Source organism: Chiloscyllium plagiosum, unplaced genomic scaffold (genome assembly GCF_037043375.1).
Source record: "Chiloscyllium plagiosum isolate Xiang-an unplaced genomic scaffold, Cpla_swu_hap1 HiC_scaffold_50, whole genome shotgun sequence".
Lineage (NCBI taxonomy): Eukaryota > Metazoa > Chordata > Chondrichthyes > Orectolobiformes > Hemiscylliidae > Chiloscyllium > Chiloscyllium plagiosum.
Window position 1 is genome coordinate 54,092,172 of NW_028270188.1, and position 13,200 is coordinate 54,105,371.

Sequence of the window (13,200 nt, forward strand, 5' to 3'; positions counted from 1 at the left end):
TCTCGCGCGCACTCTCTCTCTCGCGCACTCTCTCTCGCGCGCACTCTCTCTCGCGCGCACTCTCTCTCGCGCGCACTCTCTCTCGCGCGCACTCTCTCTCGCGCGCACTCTCTCTCGCGCGCACTCTCTCGCGCGCACTCTCTCTCTCGCACATTCTCTCGCACACTCTCTCTCTCGCGTACTCTCTCTCTCTCGCGCGCACTCTCTTTCGCACCCTCTCTCTCTCGCACCCTCTCTCTCTCGCGCGCACTCTCTGTCGCGCGCACTCTCTGTCGCGCGCACTCTCTGTCGCGCGCACTCTCTGTCGCGCGCACTCTCTGTCGCGCGCACTCTCTGTCGCGCGCACTCTCTGTCGCGCGCACTCTCTGTCGCGCGCACTCTCTGACTCGCGCCCTCTCTGACTCGCGCCCTCTCTGACTCGCGCCCTCTCTGACTCGCGCCCTCTCTGACTCGCGCCCTCTCTGACTCGCGCCCTCTCTGACTCGCGCCCTCTCTGACTCGCGCCCTCTCTGACTCGCGCCCTCTGTCACTCGCGCCCTCTGTCACTCGCGCCCTCTGTCACTCGCGCCCTCTGTCACTCGCGCCCTCTGTCACTCGCGCCCTCTGTCACCCGCGCCCTCTGTCACTCGCGCCCTCTGTCACTCGCGCCCTCTGTCACTCGCGCCCTCTCTCTCTCGCGCCCTCTCTCTCTCGCGCCCTCTCTCTCTCGCGCCCTCTCTCTCTCGCGCCCTCTCTCTCTCGCGCCCTCTCTCTCTCGCGCCCTCTCTCTCTTGCGCCCTCTCTCTCTCGCGCCCTCTCTCTCTCTCGCGCCCTCTCTCTCTCGCGCCCTCTCTCTCTCGCGCCCTCTCTCTCTCGCGCCCTCTCTCTCTCGCACCCTCTCTCTCTCGCGCCCTCTCTCTCTCGCGCCCTCTCTCTCTCGCGCCCTCTCTCTCTCGCGCCCTCTCTCTCTCGCGCCCTCTCTCTCTCTAGCGCATACTCTCTCTCGCGCACACTCTCTCTCGCGCACCCTCTCTGTCGCGCACACTCTCTCTCGCGCCCTCTCTCTCGCGCGCCCTCTCTCTCGCGTGCACTCTCTCTCGCGCGCACTCTCTCTCGCGCGCACTCTCGCGCGCACTCTCGCGCGCATTGTCTCTCGCGCGCACTCTCTCTCGCGCACTCTCTCTCGCGCGCACTCTCTCTCGCGCGCACTCTCTCTCGCGCGCACTCTCTCTCGCGCGCACTCTCTCTCGCGCGCACTCTCTCTCGCGCGCACTCTCTCTCGCGCGCACTCTCTCTCGCGCGCACTCTCTCTCGCGCGCACTCTCTCTCGCGCGCACTCTCTCGCGCGCACTCTCTCGCGCGCACTCTCTCTCTCGCACATTCTCTCGCACACTCTCTCTCTCGCGTACTCTCTCTCTCTCGCGCGCACTCTCTTTCGCACCCTCTCTCTCTCGCACCCTCTCTCTGTCGCGCGCACTCTCTGTCGCGCGCACTCTCTGTCGCGCGCACTCTCTGTCGCGCGCACTCTCTGTCGCGCGCACTCTCTGTCGCGCGCACTCTCTGTCGCGCGCACTCTCTGTCGCGCGCACTCTCTGTCGCGCGCACTCTCTGTCGCGCGCACTCTCTCTCGCGCCCTCTCTGACTCGCGCCCTCTCTGACTCGCGCCCTCTCTGACTCGCGCCCTCTCTGACTCGCGCCCTCTGTCACTCGCGCCCTCTGTCACTCGCGCCCTCTGTCACTCGCGCCCTCTGTCACTCGCGCCCTCTGTCTCTCGCGCCCTCTCTCTCTCGCGCCCTCTCTCTCTCGCGCCCTCTCTCTCTCGCGCCCTCTCTCTCTCGCGCCCTCTCTCTCTCGCGCCCTCTCTCTCTCGCGCCCTCTCTCTCTCGCGCCCTCTCTCTCTCGCGCCCTCTCTCTCTCTAGCGCATACTCTCTCTCGCGCGCACTCTCTCTCGCGCGCACTCTCTCTCGCGCGCACTCTCTCTCGCGCGCACTCTCTCTCTCGCACACTCTCTCTCTCGCGCACTCTCTCGCGCACTCTCTCTCTCGCGCATTCTCTCTCTCGCGCGCTCTCTCTCACGCGCCCTCACTCTCTCTCGCGCCCTCTCTCTCTCTAGCGCATACTCTCTCTCGCGTGCACTCTCTCTCGCGCGCATTGTCTCTCGCGCGCACTCTCTCTCTCGCGCACTCTCTCTCTCGCGCGCACTCTCTCTCGCGCGCACTCTCTCTCGCGCGCACTCTCTCTCGCGCGCACTCTCTCTCGCGCGCACTCTCTCTCGCGCGCACTCTCTCTCGCGCGCACTCTCTCTCGCGCGCACTCTCTCGCGCGCACTCTCTCTCTCGCGCACTCTCTCTCTCGCGCACTCTCTCTCTCGCGCACTCTCTCTCTCGCGCTCTCTCTCTCGCGCGCTCTCTCTCTCGCGCGCCCTCTCTCTCTCTCGCGCACACTCTCTCTAGCGCATACTCTCTCTCGCGCGCACTCTCTCTCGCGCGCACTCTCTCTCTCGCGCACTCACTCTCGCGCGCTCTCTCTCTCACGCGCCCTCTCTCTCTCTCGCGCACACTCTCTCTAGCGCACACTCTCTCTCGCGCGCACTCTCTCTCGCGCGCACTCTCTCTCGCGCGCACTCTCTCTCGCGCGCACTCTCTCTCGCGCGCACTCTCTCGCGCATTCTCTCTCGCGCACTCTCTCTCGCGCACTCTCTCTCGCGCACTCTCTCTCGCGTACTCTCTCTCTCTCGCGCACTCTCTCTCTCGCGCCCTCTCTCTCGCGTGCACTCTCTCTCGCGCGCACTCTCTCTCGCGCGCACTCTCTCTCGCGCGCACTCTCTCTCGCGCGCACTCTCTCTCGCGCGCACTCTCTCTCGCGCGCACTCTCTCTCGCGCGCACTCTCTCTCGCGCGCACTCTCTGTCGCGCGCACTCTCTGTCGCGCGCACTCTCTGTCGCGCGCACTCTCTGTCGCGCATTGTCTCTCGCGCGCACTCTCTCGCGCACTCTCTCTCGCGCGCACTCTCTCTCGCGCGCACTCTCTCGCGCGCACTCTCTCTCGCGCGCACTCTCTCTCGCGCGCACTCTCTCTCGCGCGCACTCTCTCGCGCGCACTCTCTCTCGCGCGCACTCTCTCTCGCGCGCACTCTCTCTCGCGCGCACTCTCTCGCGCGCACTCTCTCTCTCGCACATTCTCTCGCACACTCTCTCTCTCGCGCACTCTCTCTCTCGCGCGCACTCTCTTTCGCACCCTCTCTCTCTCGCACCCTCTCTCTCTCGCGCGCACTCTCTCTCGCGTGCACTCTCTCTCGCGCGCACTCTCTCTCGCGCGCACTCTCTCTCGCGCGCACTCTCTCTCGCGCGCACTCTCTGTCGCGCGCACTCTCTGTCGCGCGCACTCTCTGTCGCGCGCACTCTCTGTCGCGCGCACTCTCTGTCGCGCGCACTCTCTGTCGCGCGCACTCTGTCGCGCGCACTCTCTGTCGCGCGCACTCTCTGTCGCGCGCACTCTCTGTCGCGCGCACTCTCTGTCGCGCGCACTCTCTGTCGCGCGCACTCTCTGTCGCGCGCACTCTCTCTCGCGCGCACTCTCTCGCGCGCACTCTCTCTCGCGCGCACTCTCTCTCGCGCGCACTCTCTCTCGCGCCCTCTCTGACTCGCGCCCTCTCTGACTCGCGCCCTCTCTGACTCGCGCCCTCTCTGACTCGCGCCCTCTCTGACTCGCGCCCTCTCTGACTCGCGCCCTCTCTGACTCGCGCCCTCTGTCACTCGCGCCCTCTGTCACTCGCGCCCTCTGTCACTCGCGCCCTCTGTCACTCGCGCCCTCTGTCACTCGCGCCCTCTGTCACTCGCGCCCTCTGTCACTCGCGCCCTCTCTCTCTCGCGCCCTCTCTCTCTCGCGCCCTCTCTCTCTCTAGCGCATACTCTCTCTCGCGCCCTCTCTCTCTCGCGCGCACTCTCTCTCGCGCGCACTCTCTCTCGCGCGCACTCTCTCTCGCGCGCATTGTCTCTCGCGCGCACTCTCTCTCTCGCACACTCTCTCTCTCGCGCACTCTCTCTCTCGCGCACTCTCTCTCTCGCGCACTCTCTCTCTCGCGCACTCTCTCTCTCGCGCACTCTCTCTCGCGCGCTCTCTCTCTCACGCGCCCTCTCTCTCTCTCGCGCACACTCTCTCTAGCGCATACTCTCTCTCGCGCGCACTCTCTCTCGCGCGCACTCTCTCTCGCGCGCTCTCTCTCTCACGCGCCCTCTCTCTCTCTCGCGCACACTCTCTCTAGCGCATACTCTCTCTCGGGCGCACTCTCTCTCGGGCGCACTCTCTCTCGCGCGCACTCTCTCTCGCGCGCACTCTCTCTCGCGCGCTCTCTCTCTCGCGCGCACTCTCTCTCTCGCGCATTCTCTCTCGCGCACTCTCTCTCGCGCACTCTCTCTCGCGCACACTCTCTCGCGCCCTCTCTCACTCGCGCCCTCTCTCACTCGCGCCCTCTCTCACTCGCGCACTCTCTCTCGCGCGCACTCTCTCTCGCGCGCACTCTCTCTCGCGCGCACTCTCTCTCGCGCGCACTCTCTCTCGCGCGCACTCTCTCTCGCGCGCACTCTCTCGCGCGCACTCTCTCGCGCGCACTCTCTCGCGCGCACTCTCTCGCGCGCACTCTCTCGCGCGCACTCTCTCTCTCGCACATTCTCTCGCACACTCTCTCTCTCGCGCACACTCTCTCTCGCGCGCACTCTCTTTCGCACCCTCTCTCTCTCGCACCCTCTCTCTCTCGCGCGCACTCTCTCTCGCGCGCACTCTCTGTCGCGCGCACTCTCTGTCGCGCACACTCTCTCTCGCGCCCTCTCTCTCGCGCGCACTCTCTCTCGCGCGCACTCTCTCTCGCGCGCACTCTCTCTCGCGCGCACTCTCTCTCGCGCGCACTCTCTCTCGCGCGCACTCTCTCTCGCGCGCACTCTCTCTCGCGCGCACTCTCTCTCGCGCGCACTCTCGCGCGCACTCTCGCGCGCACTCTCGCGCGCACTCTCGCGCGCATTGTCTCTCGCGCGCACTCTCTCTCGCGCGCACTCTCTCTCTCGCGCACTCTCTCTCTCGCGCACTCTCTCTCGCGCGCACTCTCTCTCGCGCGCACTCTCTCTCGCGCGCACTCTCTCTCGCGCGCACTCTCTCGCGCGCACTCTCTCTCGCGCGCACTCTCTCTCGCGCGCACTCTCTCTCGCGCGCACTCTCTCGCGCGCACTCTCTCGCGCGCACTCTCTCGCGCGCACTCTCTCGCGCGCACTCTCTCTCTCGCACATTCTCTCGCACACTCTCTCTCTCGCGCACTCTCTCTCTCGCGCGCACTCTCTTTCGCACCCTCTCTCTCTCGCACACTCTCTCTCTCGCGCGCACTCTCTCTCGCGCGCACTATCTCTCGCGCGCACTCTCTCTCGCGCGCACTCTCTCTCGCGCGCACTCTCTGTCGCGCGCACTCTCTGTCGCGCGCACTCTCTGTCGCGCACACTCTCTCTCGCGCCCTCTCTCTCGCGCGCCCTCTCTCTCGCGCGCACTCTCTCTCGCGCGCACTCTCTCTCGCGCGCACTCTCTCTCGCGCGCACTCTCTCTCGCGCGCACTCTCTCTCGCGCGCACTCTCTCTCGCGCGCACACTCTCTCTAGCGCATACTCTCTCTCGCGCGCACTCTCTCTCGCGCGCATTGTCTCTCGCGCGCACTCTCTCTCTCGCGCACACTCTCTCTAGCGCATACTCTCTCTCGCGCGCACTCTCTCTCGCGCGCATTGTCTCTCGCGCGCACTCTCTCTCTCGCGCACACTCTCTCTAGCGCATACTCTCTCTCGCGCGCACTCTCTCTCGCGCGCATTGTCTCTCGCGCGCACTCTCTCTCGCGCGCACTCTCTCTCTCGCGCACTCTCTCTCTCGCGCACTCTCTCTCTCGGGCACTCTCTCTCTCGGGCACTCTCTCTCTCGCGCACTCTCTCTCTCGCGCACACTCTCTCGCGCACTCTCTCTCTCGCGCACTCTCTCTCTCGCGCACTCTCTCTCTCGCGCACTCTCTCTCTCGCGCACTCTCTCTCTCGCGCACTCTCTCTCGCGCGCTCTCTCTCTCTCGCGCCCTCACTCTCTCTCGCGCCCTCTCTCTCTCTCGCGCACACTCTCTCTCGCGCGCACTCTCTCTCGCGCGCACTCTCTCTCGCGCGCACTCTCTCTCGCGCGCACTCTCTCTCGCGCGCACTCTCTCTCGCGCGCACTCTCGCGCGCACTCTCGCGCGCACTCTCGCGCGCATTGTCTCTCGCGCGCACTCTCTCTCGCGCGCACTCTCTCTCTCGCGCACTCTCTCTCGCGCGCACTCTCTCTCGCGCGCACTCTCTCTCGCGCGCACTCTCTCTCGCGCGCACTCTCTCGCGCGCGCACTCTCTCGCGCGCACTCTCTCTCGCGCGCACTCTCTCTCGCGCGCACTCTCTCGCGCGCACTCTCTCGCGCGCACTCTCTCGCGCGCACTCTCTCGCGCGCACTCTCTCGCGCGCACTCTCTCTCTCGCACATTCTCTCGCACACTCTCTCTCTCGCGCACTCTCTCTCTCGCGCGCACTCTCTTTCGCACCCTCTCTCTCTCGCACACTCTCTCTCTCGCGCGCACTCTCTCTCGCGCGCACTATCTCTCGCGCGCACTCTCTCTCGCGCGCACTCTCTCTCGCGCGCACTCTCTCTCGCGCGCACTCTCTGTCGCGCGCACTCTCTGTCGCGCGCACTCTCTGTCGCGCGCACTCTCTGTCGCGCGCACTCTCTGTCGCGCACACTCTCTCTCGCGCCCTCTCTCTCGCGCGCCCTCTCTCTCGCGCGCACTCTCTCTCGCGCGCACTCTCTCTCGCGCGCACTCTCTCTCGCGCGCACTCTCTCTCGCGCGCACACTCTCTCTAGCGCATACTCTCTCTCGCGCGCACTCTCTCTCGCGCGCATTGTCTCTCGCGCGCACTCTCTCTCTCGCGCACACTCTCTCTAGCGCATACTCTCTCTCGCGCGCACTCTCTCTCGCGCGCATTGTCTCTCGCGCGCACTCTCTCTCTCGCGCACACTCTCTCTAGCGCATACTCTCTCTCGCGCGCACTCTCTCTCGCGCGCATTGTCTCTCGCGCGCACTCTCTCTCGCGCGCACTCTCTCTCTCGCGCACTCTCTCTCTCGCGCACTCTCTCTCTCGGGCACTCTCTCTCTCGCGCACTCTCTCTCTCGCGCACACTCTCTCGCGCACTCTCTCTCTCGCGCACTCTCTCTCTCGCGCACTCTCTCTCTCGCGCACTCTCTCTCTCGCGCACTCTCTCTCTCGCGCACTCTCTCTCGCGCGCTCTCTCTCTCTCGCGCCCTCACTCTCTCTCGCGCCCTCTCTCTCTCTCTCGCACACTCTCTCTCGCGCACACTCTCTCTAGCGCATACTCTCTCTAGCGCATACTCTCTCTCGCGCGCACTCTCTCTCGCGCGCATTCTCTCTCGCGCGCATTCTCTCTCGCGCGCACTCTCTCTCGCGCGCACTCTCTCTCTCGCGCACACTCTCTCTCGCGCACACTCTCTCTAGCGCATACTCTCTCTCGAGCGCACTCTCTCTCGCGCGCACTCTCTCTCGCGCGCACTCTCTCTCGCGCGCACTCTCTCTCTCGCGCACTCTCTCTCTCGCGCACACTCTCTCGCGCACTCTCTCTCTCGCGCACTCTCTCTCTCGCGCACTCTCTCTCTCGCGCACTCTCTCTCTCGCGCACTCTCTCTCTCGCGCACTCTCTCTCTCGCGCACTCTCTCTCGCGCACTCTCTCTCTCGCGCACTCTCTCTCGCGCGCTCTCTCTCTCTCGCGCCCTCACTCTCTCTCGCGCCCTCTCTCTCTCTCGCGCACACTCTCTCTAGCGCATAATCTCTCTCGCGCGCATAATGTCTCTCGCGCGCACTCTCTCTCTCTCGCGCACTCTCTCTCTCGCGCACTCTCTCTCTCGCGCGCACTCTCTCTCGCGCGCACTCTCTCGCGCGCACTCTCTCTCGCGCGCACTCTCTCTCGCGCGCACTCTCTCTCGCGCGCACTCTCTCTCGCGCGCACTCTCTCTCGCGCGCACTCTCTCTCGCGCGCACTCTCTCTCGCGCGCACTCTCTCGCGCGCACTCTCTCGCGCGCACTCTCTCGCGCATTCTCTCTCGCGCACTCTCTCTCGCGCCCTCTCTCTCGCGCCCTCTCTCACTCGCGCCCTCTCTCACTCGCGCCCTCTCTCACTCGCGCCCTCTCTCACTCGCGCCCTCTCTCTCTCGCGCCCTCTCTCTCTCGCGCCATCTCTCTCTCGCGCCCTCTTTCTCTCGCGCCCTCTTTCTCTCGCGCCCTCTTTCTCTCGCGCCCTCTTTCTCTCGCGCCCTCTTTCTCTCGCGCCCTCTTTCTCTCGCGCCCTCTTTCTCTCGCGCCCTCTCTCTCTCGCGCCCTCTCTCTCTCGCGCCCTCTCTCTCTCGCGCCCTCTCTCTCTCGCGCCCTCTCTCTCTCGCGCCCTCTCTCTCTCGCGCCCTCTCTCTCTCGCGCCCTCTCTCTCTCGCGCCCTCTCTCTCTCGCGCCCTCTCTCTCTCGCGCCCTCTCTCTCTCGCGCCCTCTCTCTCTCGCGCCCTCTCTCTCTCTAGCGCATACTCTCTCTCGCGCACACTCTCTCTCGCGCACCCTCTCTGTCGCGCGCACTCTCTCTCGCGCCCTCTCTCTCGCGCGCACTCTCTCTCGCGCGCACTCTCTCTCGCGCGCACTCTCGCGCGCACTCTCGCGCGCATTGTCTCTCGCGCGCACTCTCTCTCTCGCGCACTCTCTCTCTCGCGCACTCTCTCTCTCGCGCACTCTCTCTCGCGCGCACTCTCTCTCGCGCGCACTCTCTCTCGCGCGCACTCTCTCGCACATTCTCTCGCACACTCTCTCTCTCGCGTACTCTCTCTCTCGCGCGCACTCTCTTTCGCACCCTCTCTCTCTCGCACCCTCTCTCTCTCGCGCGCACTCTCTGTCACGCGCACTCTCTGTCGCGCGCACTCTCTGTCGCGCGCAATCTCTGTCGCGCGCACTCTCTGTCGCGCGCACTCTCTGTCGCGCGCACTCTCTGTCGCGCGCACTCTCTGTCGCGCGCACTCTCTGTCGCGCGCACTCTCTCTCGCGCGCACTCTCTCTCGCGCGCACTCTCTCTCGCGCGCACTCTCTCTCGCGCCCTCTCTGACTCGCGCCCTCTCTGACTCGCGCCCTCTCTGACTCGCGCCCTCTCTGACTCGCGCCCTCTCTGACTCGCGCCCTCTCTGACTCGCGCCCTCTCTGACTCGCGCCCTCTCTGACTCGCGCCCTCTGTCACTCGCGCCCTCTGTCACTCGCGCCCTCTGTCACTCGCGCCCTCTGTCACTCGCGCCCTCTGTCACTCGCGCCCTCTGTCTCTCGCGCCCTCTCTCTCTCGCGCCCTCTCTCTCTCGCGCCCTCTCTCTCTCGCGCCCTCTCTCTCTCGCGCCCTCTCTCTCTCGCGCCCTCTCTCTCTCGCGCCCTCTCTCTCTCGCGCCCTCTCTCTCTCGCGCCCTCTCTCTCTCGCGCCCTCTCTCTCTCGCGCCCTCTCTCTCTCTAGCGCATACTCTCTCTCGCGCCCTCTCTCTCTCGCGCGCACTCTCTCTCGCGCGCACTCTCTCTCGCGCGCATTGTCTCTCGCGCGCACTCTCTCTCTCGCACACTCTCTCGCGCACTCTCTCGCGCACTCTCTCTCTCGCGCACTCTCTCTCTCGCGCACTCTCTCTCTCGCGCACTCTCTCTCTCGCGCGCTCTCTCTCACGCGCCCTCACTCTCTCTCGCGCCCTCTCTCTCTCTAGCGCATACTCTCTCTCGCGCACTCTCTCTCTCGCGCGCACTCTCTCTCGCGCGCACTCTCTCTCGCGCGCACTCTCTCTCGCGCGCACTCTCTCTCGCGCGCACTCTCTCTCGCGCGCACTCTCTCTCGCGCGCACTCTCTCTCTCGCGCACTCTCTCTCTCGCGCGCTCTCTCTCACGCGCCCTCACTCTCTCTCGCGCCCTCTCTCTCTCTAGCGCATACTCTCTCTCGCGTGCACTCTCTCTCGCGCACTCTCTCTCTCGCGCACTCTCTCTCTCGCGCGCACTCTCTCTCGCGCACTCTCTCTCTCGCGCGCACTCTCTCTCGCGCGCACTCTCTCTCGCGCGCACTCTCTCTCGCGCGCACTCTCTCTCGCGCGCACTCTCTCTCGCGCGCACTCTCTCTCGCGCGCACTCTCTCTCTCGCGCACTCTCTCTCTCGCGCACACTCTCTCGCGCACTCTCTCTCTCGCGCACTCTCTCTCTCGCGCACTCTCTCTCTCGCGCACTCTCTCTCTCGCGCACTCTCTCTCTCGCGCACTCTCTCTCTCGCGCACTCTCTCTCTCGCGCACTCTCTCTCGCGCACTCTCTCTCTCGCGCACTCTCTCTCGCGCGCTCTCTCTCTCTCGCGCCCTCACTCTCTCTCGCGCCCTCTCTCTCTCTCGCGCACACTCTCTCTAGCGCATAATCTCTCTCGCGCGCATAATGTCTCTCGCGCGCACTCTCTCTCTCTCGCGCACTCTCTCTCTCGCGCGCACTCTCTCTCGCGCGCACTCTCTCGCGCGCACTCTCTCTCGCGCGCACTCTCTCTCGCGCGCACTCTCTCTCGCGCGCACTCTCTCTCGCGCGCACTCTCTCTCGCGCGCACTCTCTCTCGCGCGCACTCTCTCTCGCGCGCACTCTCTCTCGCGCGCACTCTCTCGCGCGCACTCTCTCGCGCATTCTCTCTCGCGCATTCTCTCTCGCGCACTCTCTCTCGCGCACTCTCTCTCGCGCCCTCTCTCTCGCGCCCTCTCTCACTCGCGCCCTCTCTCACTCGCGCCCTCTCTCACTCGCGCCCTCTCTCACTCGCGCCCTCTCTCACTCGCGCCCTCTCTCTCTCGCGCCCTCTCTCTCTCGCGCCCTCTCTCTCTCGCGCCCTCTTTCTCTCGCGCCCTCTTTCTCTCGCGCCCTCTTTCTCTCGCGCCCTCTTTCTCTCGCGCCCTCTTTCTCTCGCGCCCTCTTTCTCTCGCGCCCTCTCTCTCTCGCGCCCTCTCTCTCTCGCGCCCTCTCTCTCTCGCGCCCTCTCTCTCTCGCGCCCTCTCTCTCTCGCGCCCTCTCTCTCTCGCGCCCTCTCTCTCTCGCGCCCTCTCTCTCTCGCGCCCTCTCTCTCTCGCGCCCTCTCTCTCTCGCGCCCTCTCTCTCTCGCGCCCTCTCTCTCTCGCGCCCTCTCTCTCTCGCGCCCTCTCTCTCTCGCGCCCTCTCTCTCTCGCGCCCTCTCTCTCTCGCGCCCTCTCTCTCTCGCGCCCTCTCTCTCTCTAGCGCATACTCTCTCTCGCGCACACTCTCTCTCGCGCACCCTCTCTGTCGCGCACACTCTCTCTCGCGCCCTCTCTCTCGCGCGCACTCTCTCTCGCGCGCACTCTCTCTCGCGCGCACTCTCGCGCGCACTCTCGCGCGCATTGTCTCTCGCGCGCACTCTCTCTCTCGCGCACTCTCTCTCTCGCGCACTCTCTCTCTCGCGCACTCTCTCTCGCGCGCACTCTCTCTCGCGCGCACTCTCTCTCGCGCGCACTCTCTCGCACATTCTCTCGCACACTCTCTCTCTCGCGTACACTCTCTCTCGCGCGCACTCTCTTTCGCACCCTCTCTCTCTCGCACCCTCTCTCTCTCGCGCGCACTCTCTGTCACGCGCACTCTCTGTCGCGCGCACTCTCTGTCGCGCGCACTCTCTGTCGCGCGCAATCTCTGTCGCGCGCACTCTCTGTCGCGCGCACTCTCTGTCGCGCGCACTCTCTGTCGCGCGCACTCTCTGTCGCGCGCACTCTCTGTCGCGCGCACTCTCTCTCGCGCGCACTCTCTCTCGCGCGCACTCTCTCTCGCGCGCACTCTCTCTCGCGCGCACTCTCTCTCGCGCCCTCTCTGACTCGCGCCCTCTCTGACTCGCGCCCTCTCTGACTCGCGCCCTCTCTGACTCGCGCCCTCTCTGACTCGCGCCCTCTCTGACTCGCGCCCTCTGTCACTCGCGCCCTCTGTCACTCGCGCCCTCTGTCACTCGCGCCCTCTGTCACTCGCGCCCTCTGTCTCTCGCGCCCTCTCTCTCTCGCGCCCTCTCTCTCTCGCGCCCTCTCTCTCTCGCGCCCTCTCTCTCTCGCGCCCTCTCTCTCTCGCGCCCTCTCTCTCTCGCGCCCTCTCTCTCTCGCGCCCTCTCTCTCTCGCGCCCTCTCTCTCTCGCGCCCTCTCTCTCTCGCGCCCTCTCTCTCTCGCGCCCTCTCTCTCTCGCGCCCTCTCTCTCTCGCGCCCTCTCTCTCTCTAGCGCATACTCTCTCTCGCGCCCTCTCTCTCTCGCGCGCACTCTCTCTCGCGCGCACTCTCTCTCGCGCGCATTGTCTCTCGCGCGCACTCTCTCTCTCGCACACTCTCTCGCGCACTCTCTCGCGCACTCTCTCTCTCGCGCACTCTCTCTCTCGCGCACTCTCTCTCTCGCGCACTCTCTCTCTCGCGCGCTCTCTCTCACGCGCCCTCACTCTCTCTCGCGCCCTCTCTCTCTCTAGCGCATACTCTCTCTCGCGTGCACTCTCTCTCGCGCACTCTCTCTCTCGCGCACTCTCTCTCTCGCGCGCACTCTCTCTCGCGCGCACTCTCTCTCGCGCGCACTCTCTCTCGCGCGCACTCTCTCTCGCGCGCACTCTCTCTCGCGCGCACTCTCTCTCGCGCGCACTCTCTCTCTCGCGCACTCTCTCTCTCGCGCGCTCTCTCTCACGCGCCCTCACTCTCTCTCGCGCCCTCTCTCTCTCTAGCGCATACTCTCTCTCGCGTGCACTCTCTCTCGCGCACTCTCTCTCTCGCGCACTCTCTCTCTCGCGCGCACTCTCTCTCGCGCGCACTCTCTCTCGCGCGCACTCTCTCTCGCGCGCACTCTCTCTCGCGCGCACTCTCTCTCGCGCGCACTCTCTCTCGCGCGCACTCTCTCTCGCGCGCACTCTCTCTCGCGCGCACTCTCTCTCGCGCGCACTCTCTCTCGCGCGCACTCTCTCTCGCGCGCACTCTCTCTCTCGCGCACTCTCTCTCTCGCGCACTCTCTCTCTCGCGCACTCTCTCTCTCGCGCACTCTCTCTCTCGCGCACTCTCTCTCGCGCGCTCTCTCTCTCACGCGCCCTCTCTCTGTCTCGCGCACACTCTCTCTAGCGCATACTCTCTCTCGC